The following is a 15,738-nucleotide window of genomic DNA, read 5'->3' on the forward strand; positions in this document are numbered from 1 at the left end:
GATGGAGAGGTACTGTCAACACCACAAAAACCACAGGACCTGAAGGTGGGGAAGGGTGGTTCCCCACAAACATTGGAGGCTGTTACTGGAAACGGGGGAAATGGATAGGGGCTGGCCAAGAAACTACACACGTCCACGACGAGGGTCTCAGGTCCAACATTCTGTAATTCTGTGAAGTCGTCCTGTGGCCCAAAGGGTTGGCGTAGAAAGTCACATTCACCAGACTGCCCTCCAGATGGAGCATGAATTGAGCTTGGAGAGGAAGGAATCTTGCTCCCATTTAGGACGACTAAACTCATACCCCTCAACAGCCTTGACGGGAAAGGCTTGCCCTCCTGGCAAACCAGTCTGGTTTCTCATTTCTCTGTGAGAACCTATATCAAACTTTCACACTCCTGCCTGGCTATACCTCTCTGCTGGCCTCCATCTCCCTGTTCACCTCTGTCTGTCTTCTATCCTCCTCTCCCCTAGCACATCTGTCTCTCTCTTTCCTTCTCCCTTCATCTCTGACCATCTCTATCTCCTATCTGATTTTCTCTGCTGCCTCTGTTTCTCTCTCCTTCCAATACTGACTGGCTCTCTCTCTCTCTGTCTCTCTCTCTCTCTGTCTCTCTCTGCTGAGCTCTCTCTGAGTTTCTGTCTCTGTTTTGCTCTCTTCTCTCCTTCTGGGTTTCTCCCTGTCTCTCTCTCATTCATTCTCTGTCTTATGTTGTCTCTTCTCTCTCTCTGTCCGTTTAAGTACCTGCCTGTCACTTTCTCTATCTGCTAATGTCATTCTTTGTGCCTCCTTCCCTTTCTCATCTGCCTCTGTCTGAAACAGACAGTTCTCACTGCTCCAGACAGGCTGCTGAAATGTTCACAAGTACTGCTTATCCCATACGTTTCTCAGCAAACAGATCAACAGTTTACGAGGACCGAGGAGAGACCTTGAAAGGAGGGAAATTTAGAGAGAAAAAGGAGGCATTGATGGGACACCTGTGGCATAGCACTGTGAATAAGGGGTTATTCAAAGGAAAAAATACACAGCACACACACGCGCGCGCACACACACACACACACATTGAAGTCTCCAGCCACCTTCAAGCAGGCCCTGAGCCTCTGCATCAGTGACAGTTGGGTTTGGTTGAAGTTTTGTTTTTCTTAGTTTAATTTTTTAAACTGAATAGCTGTTCCCTGGGTTTCTAAGCAGTTTGGATATCTGGAACTGATATACAATTTTGGCACCACTGTCTGCCAGTTTACAACAAGGGCAGCGAGTGCCCTGACTTTGCCACCCTGTGCCTTTGTGAGTCCCACCCCGTGGAGAGCTCAGCCTCTGTTTTCTTCGTGGTGGTCAGCCAGGTCCTGCTCCTCAACAGCTCAATACATCTAGTGCCCAACTCAATAAGGGCTGGCATGGGGCCCTTCTTAACGCTAATCTGCAGTTTCCAATTCAATAGAAGACGTTGCTGGGTTTTGAAAAATAGAATGTGGCATTAGAAGCTAGTATCTATCCAAAAGGCTTTGCACTCAGATTTTATTTCCGTATACACTTAAAAACTTGCTTCACATAGCGTCCCGAGGACTGGCCTTCTACTCTTCAACAGACCTAGTCTTCCTTGGCTTGTACCTTTCAAAGGTCCATTCATTGGCTTCTGCCATCACTAGCATATCCTTTAACTAGCAGGATGTAGATGACAAAAAAGGGTGTAAGGTCATAGGGCTTTTTTTTTCTTTTCAGTTTTAACACTTAACTGCTCTATAATGGTAAGCAAATCAACCTCTATGAGTCCCAACTTCCGCAGTAACAAAATAAAGTATTATTAAAATGAAGAATAACAGGTGCCTAGCACAGTGTAGTAGTTGCTGATTAAATATGCTCATTCATATAAGGGAGTCATACTCAGCTTTGGCTGCCCATTAGAATCTCCTGGGAAGCTTTTAAAAACCCTGAAGGCCAGGCTGTAGATTAGACCAATTATATAACAATTTCTGGGTCTGGGACCTGGCAGCAGCATTTCTTTAAAATCCTGCCATGCATTCCACCCCAGGTGATTCCAGTGTGCAGCCTAGCCTGATCACCACTGATTTCAGAGGAGGTTTACATTCTCTATGTGCTTGTTCTGTACTTAATGAATGGTCAAAGACCTCTTTTTTAAAAATGTGCTTGAGGACCCAGAATTTAAACTTGGACTACAGCCCTCACGAATTAATTCCCCCAATTTCCAAAGATAGCTGATTCCTATAAGCTCATCTGAAATGAAAAATGACCCAGAAGCTATTCTTTATTTGGTCATGCGGAAGTACATGTTAAACATTCAGGAAAACAACAGATGTTGAATATTTTCCAGGTGCTGAGAACTGTGCTAAACCAAAAGTCTCTATCTTCAAAAAATAATCCATCACTTCAAAAGGCACACCACAAGTAAAAAGCAATGCTTGATAAAACAAAACAGAATCAAAACTTCCTTCTCTTGGAAGTTGATGCCTTTAAGCACGTACTCTGCCAAGTTAATTTTCTGCTGAATATCAGCTCTCCTGCTGCCTGTAATGAGGGGCCTCAGAAGAGGAACAGCAGTTGGGAACAGGAAGTTTGCAATGATGTGGGAGGTTTACTGGAAAATTCTTTGCTAAGAAAATAATTTCAGTGGTCAACATTGCTAACAAAAATACATTAGGCTGACAGAAAAAAAGTGAACAAGCTTTGTACTTAGACACAGTGTTTTTAATCTAAGAAAAAATTATGTGTGTACATTCATGCATTTCTTCCTCATTTTGATGATACTCTTGACACACTTTGGAAACATGTATTTCTCTTTTCTCTTATTTTTCACTCTGTGTTGGTTGTTCCCAGTCTGGAAAAGAGATGTAACCTCAGAAAGGAGATGTGTGAAATGGGATCCAATTCAGGAGAGTCCGTCGGAGGCTCGTCTCGAGTCTTCACCCTGTAAGCCATTGCCATAAGCCGTGCTCACGTGCAGCGTCTCATGTCTGGTCCCTACATCTCCACTTTCCCTCTTCACACTCTGGGCCCCCAGTATCACAGTCTGTGCTTGAGGGAAGTTACCCCAAAGCTTGTTTTCTGCTGGCCCAGTTAACCAACACTACTCTCAAAAACATTGAATCTGGTATCCAGCATTAATGGCCCGTCCACTGGGAAAAGATTTGCAGCCAGGAAGCCAAGGTTCAAGACCTCATTTTATTCCTTACTGTCTACATGACACCAAGCAAGCATGTAACCTCTTTGAGCCTTCGTTTCCTCATTTGTAAAATGAGAAATACTAATGTCACCTACCTCGAGGAATGGTTGTAAAGATTTAGTCAACTGTAGGCTTACACCATGCTCAACAAATGTCCAATGCTATTTTGTAACACTCTGCAACTATTTTATTTTTCCTTTTTTTTTCAAGTTTGGTAACACTTCACCCTTAATATAAAAAATTTATAAATGATGATTTAAATGAACCCACCAAACATTTGCCTGCAAACTTTACCCTGCAAACCTCCCAGCACACAGCACCCCTTCTGAATAGGTGACCCCGAATATCCTAGAAAGAAAGTCAGATTTCAAAACACTTTACTTGCTTCTTTTCTCTTTTCCCAGGTAACTTATTACAGAGACCTGGCTGGGCTTCACAGTGAAGTCTGGTGGCTCTGTGGGGGGGGATAAAGGTGGAAATGAATCCTGTCTTTAACCAAAACTGAAGGAAGGGCAGAGAGTTGGCATTCGGCCACAGAGTGCTCCTTACGCCGCCCTCCCTGTCACACGCTGGGGAGCACTGTTCAGGGTTTGAGTGTCACCCCTGCAGCCTGCACTCACGTGGGTCTCCACCACTAGCTAACAGGAAAGCCAGCCCTCCACACAGGAGCCGGGTCCCAGAGCAGTGCTTCCCAGTGAGCAACAGAAAACAAACACAACTAAAACAAGAAGAAACGGCTTTCCAAGTACTTTTTCATAAAGAATAGAAACTGCAAATAATATTTTCATTGTTCACTATTAGAAAATGTTCATAACGTTCTAGGGTGATAAAACGTGAGGCTCTCTCATAGCCCTGATGACCTAGTGGTTATGGTTAAGAGCTCTCACTGCTTTGGCCGCCCGGGGTTGGGTTACCAGTCCCAGAACCACCCACCCGTCTGTCAGTTGCCATGCTGTGGTGGCCACTCACAGAGAAGAACTGGAATGACCTACAACTAGGATATGCAACCACGCACTGGGGCTTTAAGGAGGCAAAAAGAAAAAAGAGAGAGAGAGAGAAAGAGGAAGATTGGCAACAGATCTTAGCTCAGGGCAACATTTCCCTGCAAAGAAAGGAGTGAGGCTCTCTCAGCCCTCTCTCCCCCACCCACCTTGATCCACCCATAGCCACCTCACCTGTAAATAATTCAAATGGACTTGTATAAATTCCCCAAAGAATGTCTATATTTCAGAGTGGAGAAAGCAACATTCGTTATTCTTGTCTCCTACTAAGGAGTTAAGGGAAGGCTGTAACATTTCCTGCGCTCCTGACACACGTCAAGGCATTTGCACAGATAGTATTTAATCTTCTTTGTGACACTTTGAGACAAGTATTTTATGCTTATTCATGTGGAAACTGAGGGTTACAATGATTAAGAAATTTATTCAAGATCACAAAGCAAATGATTGGTAAAAACAGCATTCTAAGCCCGGCCTACCTCATTCCTCCTATTAACTCTTCTTCCAAAACATGAATGGAGAGAAGTTTAGCATAAACTATCACTGCAGTTCTCAATTGGTGAAACTGAAAAAATATTGAGCCTACTTTAAAACAGATAAATCAGGGGAAGATCCAAGATGGCGGCGTGAGTAGTCTTCTTTGTCTCTCCCTCTTCGAATCTACAACTAATTGGACATTCATCACTTAACAAAGGATATCCATATAGCATGTCAGGACACCTGAGAGACCCATGCTGCTATACATCAGAAGGCGGACGGACTTCCCTCTGGGAGGAGGTGGAGATAGGTGAAAACTCTCCAACCCCGACCCCCGAACAGCCTAGTACCTGCAAGCGGCCTTCTTCCAGCGGACGCCCCCAGAACATCGCCACACACCAAGGGCAGGAGGGAGCGCACACCAGAGGAGCAACGGTGGAAACAGGTGACCAGAGCCCTACCTAAGTCCCCTGCAATTACACCTAAGCCCAGAGGGAAGCTCCAGAATTACACACCTGAGGTGGCGGGGAAAACCCCTACCCGCCATTAGCAGAGAGGCCCTGCCCAGCATCCACAATGCCGGGAAGCTCCCGGAGAGAATCCCAAACAGCGCAGTGGCCTGCCAGCTGCCACCGCTGGCTCCACTTACCAGGCTTTCACCCAGGAAGGGCTTGGGACTACCAGAGATCTCCTGGGAAGGACTGGGGCTGGGTGGAGCTCCAGCAGCTGGCTCCGCGGCCCGGGGGGGAAACTCTAGAGTTCCATCCAGTCAGCAGGCAAAGTCTCTACCTGCCATTAGCAAAGAGGCCCCATCCAGCATCCACAATGCCGGGAGGGTCCCAAAGAGGAGAATCCCAGGCAGGGCAGCAGCTGGCCAGCTGCCACTGAACTCAAGGTCTCCAGCTATCCCCCAGACAGGGCAAGGGGCTCCCCGAGATCCTAGGCGAGAGGACTGGGGCTGGGTGGAGTTCCAGCAACCCGGTTCCGTGGCCCAGAGGGAAACTCTACAGTTTCACAGCAGCTTCAGTGATAGCCTCTGCACAGCACTAGTAGAGAGCACCCACCCGGCAACCATGAGGCTGGAAGACCCTGGGACAAAGGTCGCATAGCTAGGTGAGCTAACCACAGACTGCAGAAGATGCCCATAGCTCTGCTGTGACCCACAGTGGACAAGTGAGATTTTGTGGGCACTGACAGTGACAGAGCTGCAAATATAAGTGATCCTACCCCTGGCCACTGGGAAAGCCCATAACACTGCTGCAGACCCTAAGGAGGGAGCACATCTAGGTGGTCTGCAACAGTAGGCACCAGCAGCCTTAAGCCCCCTTGTGATGGCCCCCCACAGCTGAAGAGGGGACCCACAGGATCACTGTGACTGCAAGGAGGGGCCCAGGCCCAGTTAGCAACAGCTGATAGGGTTCCTGGTTGGTGCAGTATAAACAGCTGTCCCCCCACCACACCAGTAGAAACAAGTGGAAGCAGTAACTAAACTCTATCTCTATGCGGAGGCACAAATCTACACCATCAAGCAATATGAAAAAATATATTAAATCTCCAGAACAGAAGGAAAATGACAAACACATGGAAAACAATCCCAAAGACAATGAAATATATGACCTAAATGATGATGACTTCAAAACAGCCATCATTAAAAAACTCAGTGGGTTAAAAGAGAATTCAGATAGACAACTCAACAAGTTCAGGAGCTATGTCACAAAAGAGTTCGATACTATAAAGAAGAACCAAACAGAAATACTGGAAATGAAGAACACAATAGAGGAGATTAAGAAAAATCTAGACGCACTGAACAGTAGGGCCGATAATATGGAGGAAAGAATCAGCAATTTGGAAGATAGGAATATAGAAATGCTGCAGGCAGAGGAGGAGAGAGAACTAAGACTAAAAAGAAATGAAGAAACTCTCTGAGAATTATCTGACGCAATTAGGAGATGCAACCTAAGGATTATAGGTATACCAGAGGGAGAAGAGAGGGAGAAGGGGGCAGAAAGCCTATTCAAAGAAATAATGGCTGAGAACTTCCCAAACCTGGGGAGGGAGATGGAACTTCATGTGACAGAAGCCAATAGATCTCCAAACTTTATCAATGCAAGAAGACCAACTCCACGGCATATAGTAGTGAAGCTAGCAAAAGTCAACGACAAGGAGAGAATACTAAGGGCAGCAAGGCAGAAGAAATTAACCTACAAAGGAACCCCCATCAGGCTATCAGCAGATTTCTCAGCAGAAACTTTACAGGCTAGAAGAGAGTGTAATGATATATTCAAAAATCTGAAGGACAAAAACCTGCAGCCGAGAATTCTCTACCCAGCGAAAATATCCTTCAAATATGATGGAGAAATAAAAACTTTCCCAGATAAACAAAAATTAAGGGAGTTCATTGCCACAAAACCTCCTCTTCAAGAAATGCTCAGGAAAACCCTCATTCCTGAAAAATCAAAAAAAGGAAAGGGGCTACAAAACCAAAAGCAAAGGAGATAAGTAGAAGGATAACAACAGAGAGTAGCAGCTCTCCATCAGAACAGACTAAACCATGGGACGAGAAACAAAGGAAATTGAAGAGAACTGGAAAACAAGACATAACATGGCACCAGTAGGCCCCCACATTTCAATAATCACTCTAAATGTAAATGGATTGAACTCTGCAATCAAAAGACACAGAGTGGCAGGATGGATCAAAGAACAAGACCCAACAATATGCTGCCCCTAGGAAACACACCTCAGCCCCAAAGACAAACACAGACTCAGAGTGAAGGGATGGAAGACAATACTCCAAGCTAATAATGAACAAAAGAAAGAAGGTGTCGCTATACTAATATCAGACAAAGTCATCTTCAAAGCAAAACAGATAAAGAAAGACAAAGAGGGACAGTATATAATGATAAAAGGGACTCTCCACCAAGAAGACATAACACTTATAAATATATACACACCCAACACAGGAGCACCAAAATTTGTAAAGCAGCTCTTAACAGAACTAAAAGAAGACATCAACAACAATACAATAATAGTAGGGGACCTCAACACCCCATTAACACCAATGGATAGAACATCCAGACAGAAAATCAACAAGGAAATTATAGAATTAAATGAAAAATTAGACCAGATGGACTTAATAGATATATATAGAACACTTCATCCAAAAACAGCAGGCTGCACATTCTTCTCAAGTGCGCATGGAACATTCCCAAGAATAGACCATATTTTGGGAAACAAAGCAAGCATCAATAAATACAAGAGAGTTGAAATAATATCAAGCATCGTTTCTGATCATAATGCTATGAAACTAGAAATCAACTACAAGAATAAAGCAGAGAAAGGTGCAAAAATGTGGAGACTCAACAATATGCTACTGAACAAACAATGGATTATTGAAGAAATTAAAGAAGAAATCAAGTATTATCTGGAGACATATGAAAATGAGAACACGTCATACCAAATCATTTGGGATGCAGCAAAAGCGGTCCTAAGAGGGAAATTCATTGCAATACAGGCTCACCTCACTACAAGAAAAAGCTCACATAAGCAACCTCAAATGACACCTAACAGAATTAGAAAAAGAAGAACAAATAAAGCCCAGAGTCAGTAGAAGGAGGGAAATAATAAAAATAGGAGCAGAAATAAACGATATTGAAACAAAAAAGACAGTAGAAAGGATCAATGAAACAAAGAGTTGGTTCTTCGAAAAAATTAACAAAATCGACAAACCCTTAGCCAGACTCACCAAGAAAAGAAGAGAGAAATCTCAAATAAATAAAATTAGGAGTGAGAGAGGAGAAATTGCAACAGATACCAAAGAAATACAAGGGATCATAAGAGAATACTATGAAAAACTATATGCCAACAAATTGAACAACCTAGAAGAAATGGACAAATTCCTGGACTCTTGCAACCTCCCCAAACTGAACCAGGAAGAAATGGAGAATCTGAATAGGCCAATCACAAGTAAAGAAATAGAAACAGTAATCAAAAACCTCCCCAAAAATAAGAGTCCAGGACCAGACGGCTTCTCTGGAGAATTCTACCAAACATTCAAAGAAGATTTAATACCTATCCTTCTCAAACTATTCCAGAAAATTGAGGAAGATGGAGTACTCCCTAACACATTCTATGAAGCCAACATCACTCTGATCCCCAAACCTGACAAGGACAACACAAAGAAGGAGAACTACAGGCCGATATCACTGATGAACTAGATGCAAAAGCCCTCAACAAAATTCTGGCAAACCAAATACAGCAATACATCAAAAAGATTATACACCATGATCAAGTGGGATTTATACCAGGGACACAGGGATGGTTCAACATCTGCAAGTCAATCAATGTGATACACTACATTAACAAATTGAGAAACAAAAACCACATGATCATCTCAATAGATGCAGAGAAAGCATTCGACAAGATCCAACATCCATTTATGATAAAAACCCTCAATAAAGTGGCTATAGAAGGAAAGTACCTCAACATAATAAAGGCCATATATGACAAACCCACAGCCAACATCATACTCAATGGACAAAAACTGAAAGCCATCCTTCTGAGGACAGGAACAAGACAAGGGTGCCCACTTTCACCACTCCTATTCAACATAGTACTGGAGGTGTTGGCCAGAGCAATTCAGCAGGAAAAAGAAATAAAAGGAATCCAAACAGGCAATGAAGAAGTAAAACTCTCACTGTTTGCAGACGACATGATCTTATATATAGAAAACCCCAAAGAATCCATAGGAAAACTGTTAGAAACAATCAACAGCTACAGCAAAGTTGCAGGGTATAAAATCAACATACATAAATCAGTAGTATTTCTATACACTAACAATGAACCAACAGAAAAAGAACTCAAGAACTCAATCCCATTCACAATCACAACAAAAAGAATAAAATACCTTGGGATAAATTTAACCAAGGAAGTGAAAGATTTATACAATGAAAACTACATGACTTTCTTGAAAGAAATTGATGACGACATAAAGAGATGGAAAGACATTCCACGCACATGGTTTGGAAGAATAAACATAGTTAAAATGTCCATACTACCTAAAGCAATCTACAGATTCAATGCTATCCCAATCAGAATCCCAAGGACATTCTTTACAGAAATTGAACAAAGAATCCTAAAATTCATATGGGGCAGCAAAAGACCGCGAATTGCTAAAGCAATCCTGAGTAAGAAAAACAAAGCCGGAGGCATCACAATCCCCGACTTCAAAACATGCTACAAAGCTACAGTGATCAAAACAGCATGGTACTGGTACAAAAACAGGTGCACAGATCAATGCAACAGAATTGAAAGCCCAGAGATAAAACCACACATCTATGGACAGCTAATCTTCGACAAAGGAGCTGAGGGCATACAATGGAGAAAAGAATGTCTCTTCAACAAATGGTTCTGGGAAAACTGGACAGCCACATGTAAAAGAATGAAAATTGACCATTCTTTTTCACCATTCACCAAAATAAACTCAAAATGGATCAAAGACCTAAAGATTAGGCCTGAAACAATAAGTCTTCTAGGAGAGATTATAGGCAGTACACTCTTTGACATCAGTTTCAAAAGAATCTTTTTGGACACTATAACTCCTCAGGTGAGGGAAACAATAGAAAGAATAAACAAATGGGACTTCATCAGACTAAAGAGTTTCTTCAAGGCAAGGGAAAACAGGACTGAAACAAAAAAACAGCCCACTAACTGGGAAAAAATATTTACAAGCTACTTATCCGACAAAGGATTAATCTCCATAATATACAAAGAACTCACACAGCTTAACAACAAAAAAAACAAACAACCCGATCAAAAAATGGGCAGAGGACATGAACAGACATTTCTCCAAAGAAGATGTAAGTATGGCCAATAGACACATGAAAAGATGTTCATCATCACTAATCATCAGGGAAATGCAAATCAAAACTACACTAAGATATCACCTTACACCCGTTAGATTGGCAAAAATATCCAAAACCAAGAGTGACAAATGTTGGACAGGTTGTGGAGAAAAAGGAACCCTCATACACTGTTGGTGGGAATCCAAACTAGTGCAGCCACTATGGAAAACAGTATGGAGATTTCTCAAAAAGTTAAAAATAGAAATACCCTATGACCCAGCCATCCCACTACTGGGTATCTATCCTAAGAACCTGAAATCAGCAATTCCAAGAGTCCCATGCACCCCTATGTTCATCGCAGCATTATTTACAATAGCCAAGACATGGAAGCAACCTAAGTGCCCATCAACAGACGAGTGGATAAAGAAGATATGGTATATATACACAATGGAATACTACTCAGCCATAAAAAAGGACCAAATTGTTCCATTCGCATCAACATGGATGGACCTTGAGGGTATTATGTTAAGCAAAATAAGCCAGACAGAGAAAGACGAACTCTATATGACTCTACTTATAGGTGGAAGTTAACATATAGACAAGGAGAACTGATCGGTGGTTACCAGGGAAAAGGGGGGGTGGGGGGAGGGCACAAAGGGTGAAGTGGTGTACCCACAACATTACTAACAATAATGTACAACTGAAATCTCACAAGGTTGTAATCTATCATAATCTTAATAAAAAAAAAAAAGATAAATCAATGCTGATTGTTCCCTCCTAAAAAGCAATGTTGATTAGTAAGAAACCGTAAAAAATGAAGGCCTGCTGGTATTTAGAAATAACCACATTTTTTCAATAGGTGTCAATGGGTCAAATGCTGACACTCTATTGAAATCCCTGGGAAGGCTAGAAAATACTACCATTTCTCAAACCACGAGACCTGTCAAGGGGGAAAAAAGCCTTTCATTAGAAAGTGAACACACAATCATTCGTGTCTCACAAATACATGGGGATCAGTTGTGTCGTATGTCTTAAGCAATTTATTGCCAGTAACTGAAGTTAGCAAATGATTTCTCAAATATGATGGAGTGTTTATCACAGTATACTTTCTGCTTTTTTTCTATGTTTGAAAATTTACATTTACAAAAAGATTTGTTTTGTCTCTTTGTAATGTTTCCCATTTGTTTCTTTGTAATTTCTTTGTAATTTTTTTGTTGAAGTATAACTTACGTACAGTGAAATGACAGATCTTAAGTATAGTTTGATGAGTTTCAGCAATTGCATACATCTGTGTAACCCACACTCCATCACCATACGGAATACGGCCATAACTCCCCAAATATGCCTCGAGCCCCATCCCAGTCAATCCCCGCTCGCCCCCACCTCCACAGGCAACCACTGGCTTGATTTCTTCTGTCATAGATTGCTTTTGCCTACTTCAGATGTTCATGTAAACGAAGTCATACAGTGTGTACCCTTTTATATCTGACTGCTTTCACTCAATGCCATGATATTGAGGCCCATCCATGTCTTGTGTGTATCAGAAGTTGTTGTTTTTTACTGCTGAGTAGTATTCCTTTGCATGCAATATCCATTTTGTTTATTCATTCTGCTGATGGACATTTGAGTTGTTTCTAGTTTGTTGCTATTCTGGTTGTGCAGGCCAAGACTGGGAAAGGAGAAAAGAACAAGGTAAAATTTTTTGAAATCTGATTTTCTTCCTGGAGTCTTCGGTGTTGTGAATAAAGCTGCTAAGAACCTTCATGCACAAGTCTTTTCTGTGTCCTATGTTTCCATTTCTCCTGGGTAAGTACCTAAAAGTGTATTTGCTGGGTCATTGGGTAGGTGTGTGTTTAACTGTACAAGAAACTGTCAGACCAATTTTCAAAGTGGTTGCATGGTTTTACATTCCCACTAGTAATACAGGAGTGCTCTCATTGTCTCCATCCTTGCCAACATTTGGTGCTATCAGTCATGGTATCTCATGTGACTTTCATTTGCGTTTCCTTGATGACTGAGAATGTTGAGCACGTTTTTCATGTGCTTATTGGCATATTCTCATTTGTGAAGTCGTTGTGTTCCAGTCTTTTGTCCACTTTATTTCTTTTTTGACTTAAAAATCATATCATTGCAATACCCAGAGATAACCATCACGAACTTTTTGGGCTTTTTTCTATGCGTTTATATTTACACAAATATTTTCTTTACAAAAGTGCGTTCATATTGTATAAACTACTTTGTAACATTTTTTTCATTTAGCGATTGGTCGTGAACATCTTTCTCTATCAATAAAGACGCTTCTATGCCCTCTTTTTTTTGCATGAATGGTCATTGCAGTGTTATTCACAATAGCCCTAACAAGATACTTTCATCTAATGAGTGGATAAACAAAATGTAGTGTATATCTGTACAGTGCACCACAACTCAGCGATAGAAAGGAACAAACTACAGATAAATGCAACAGGCATGCCAAACCATTGTGCTGAGTGATAAAAGCCAGACCTCAAAGGGTAAATACAAACTATAGTGAAAATGCAAATATAATGACAAAAAACCCCTTGGGGTTGAGGGGTGGACTGGCAAGAGGCAAGGTGAAACTTTTGAGGGTAGTGCCAATGTTCACTATATTGATTGTGGTCATAGTTTCACTGGTATATCCTTGGGTCAGAACTCATCAAACTGCACATTTTAAGTGGATGCATATTGCAGGCAAATCGTAACTCAATAAAATTGACTTCAACAAAAAGCATTGTTGAGAAGATGCAATCTTGGATAGAAGCTGGGCGCTGCAGGAAGTGGGGTGAGCAGGGCCAACGCAATTAGAGAAAAGAGAAGAATTAAGTAGTAAGAAGCCTGGAAGGATAGGAAGTTGAGATAAGAAAGTAGAGTTTAGATCTCAGAAAAAAATAGTTTTAAGTTGAATTAGGGCTCTTAGTTAAACCACATTAGGCTAAAAGGGTGATTCGCTGCCTCCTAGCTTGCAGAGAAAGGTTGAACAACTGGAATTAGAGACTCAGGTAAAGCCAGGACTCTCCCTAGCTGCGTGATCTCTGACATCACCCTTCTAGGGGAGCGGTGGTCAGGGTGCCTCATTATAGCCTCACGAGGGTGGAGGTCTGAGATCTGTATTTGGCCTTTGGTGGCAAGGATGGGGATGGGGAAGGGTGAGATGGGGTTGCAGTTTTTTCTGTGGTGTTTGGCTGGGGTAGAGTAGTTATTGTCTAACAGTTTTCTGTCTTCCTAGACTGTCCCCTTTGGGTCCTTTGGCTAGTGCCAGCAGGCTTTTCTGAGAGCGTGTGTGTCTGCCCATTGGCATTTACAGCTTGCTGGCTTCTCCAGCATCCAGTCTGGGATATACCAGGCAAAAAGAAAACCTAGGGAACTCAGCCCCTGTTCCTCAGCTCCTGAGGTCCACAGCTGGTCTGCCTTCTCCCCACCTCTTGGAGTCTTCTTATCTTTGCTTTATATAGACTTCCAGAGTTTATAGCTGAACTTAGCAGGAGGAGGAAGAAAAAAGTAAGTCTGCTCCATCTTTCTGGAAGCAGAAATCTTCTTAACTGCTTTGTAAAAATTGGTTTATCTTTTTATTACTGAGTCATAGGAGTTGTTCATATATTCTGAATACTAATATTTTGTCAGATACATATGTTGTGAATATTTTCTCCCAAATATAGCGTGCTTATTCAACATCTTAACAGTGTCTTTTGATGAAAGAAGTTTTAAATTTCGATTGAGTCCATTTTATCAATTCATTTCTTTTATGATTACTGCTTTGTGGGTCCTGACAAAAAAAATTTACCTCCTTCTAAGTTGCAAAACTAACCCCTTGTGTTTTTTTCTAGAAGCTTTATGGTTTCTGCTTCTACATTAAAAGCTACGAACTAACTCAAATTATTTTTGTATTTGGTGTGAGGTATGAGTTGCAATTGGTTTTTTTTCTGCACAGATACCCAGTTGTTTCAGCACCATTTGAAGGAAGTCTTTCCTTTCACCATTGAGTTTCTTTGGTACCTTAGTCAAAAATCAACATGTGAGTCTACTCTTATACTATCTTCTAATCCAGTGATTTATCTGTTTGTCTTTATGCTAATACCACACTGTCTTGGTTACTGTGGCATTATAGCAATCTTTTTTTTTTTTTTTTGAGGAAGATTAGCCCTGAGCTAACCGCTGCCAATCCTCCTCTTTTTTCTGAGGAAGACTGGCCCTGAGCTAACATCTGTGCCCAGCTTCCTCTACTTTATATGTGGGACGCACCTGGGATCCAAACTGGTGAACTCCAGGCTGCTGAGAAGTGAAACGTGCACAATTAATGGCTGCATCACTGGGCTGGCCACTTTAGTGTTTTTCCAAATGATATTATTTTAAGTTTAACTTTTCAAGTGTTCATTTGCTAAAATTTAGAAATACAACTGAGTTTTGTACATTGACCTTATATCTTGAAACCTTCCTAAATTCACTTAATAGCTCTAGTAGCTTTTGTTAGGTTGTTTAAGATTTTCTATGTGCATAATCATGTCATCTGCAAATAAGGACAGTTTACTCCTTCCTTTACAGGTTTATGCCTTCTATTTCTTTTTTCTTGTCTTATCACACTGTTGAAGACCTCTGGTAAAAGTATCTAAGCCCTCTACTAGGAGTGCTGCGAGTGGACATACTTGCCCTGATCTTGATCTTAGGGAGAAAGCATTTTAATCTTTCACCATTAAGTATGTTGCTAGCTGTAGATGTCCTTTATCAGACTGAAGAAGTTTCCTTTTATTCTGTGTTTGCTGAGAGGTTTTACACTAATGAATGTTGAATTTCATCAAATGCCTTTCCTGCATCTTTGAAGACGATCATACGGTTTTTCTTTTTATTCTGTTAAATTGCATCAATTTGTATTCAAATGTTAAAGTAACATTGCATTCCTGGAATAAACCCCATTTGATTGTGGTAATGATTCTTTTTCTATGTTGCTGGGTTCCACTTGCTAAAATTTTGTTAAGGCCTTTTCATCGATGTTCATGACAATATTAATCAGTAGTTTTCCTTTTCATAACGTCTTTTTCTGGTTCTGATATTAGAGTAACCCTGGTCTCATAAAACAAGTTTGTAAGTGTCCCCTTCCACAATTTTCTAAAAAGATTTATGGAGGATTAGTATTATTTCTTCTACATGTTCGAGATAATTCATCAGTGAAGTCTTTTTTGTGTGTATGTAACTTACCTTCTTTGTTTCCCTTCTTTCAGGAATTACAGTCCA

Source organism: Equus quagga, chromosome 15 (assembly GCF_021613505.1).
Source record: "Equus quagga isolate Etosha38 chromosome 15, UCLA_HA_Equagga_1.0, whole genome shotgun sequence".
Classification (NCBI taxonomy): domain Eukaryota; kingdom Metazoa; phylum Chordata; class Mammalia; order Perissodactyla; family Equidae; genus Equus; species Equus quagga.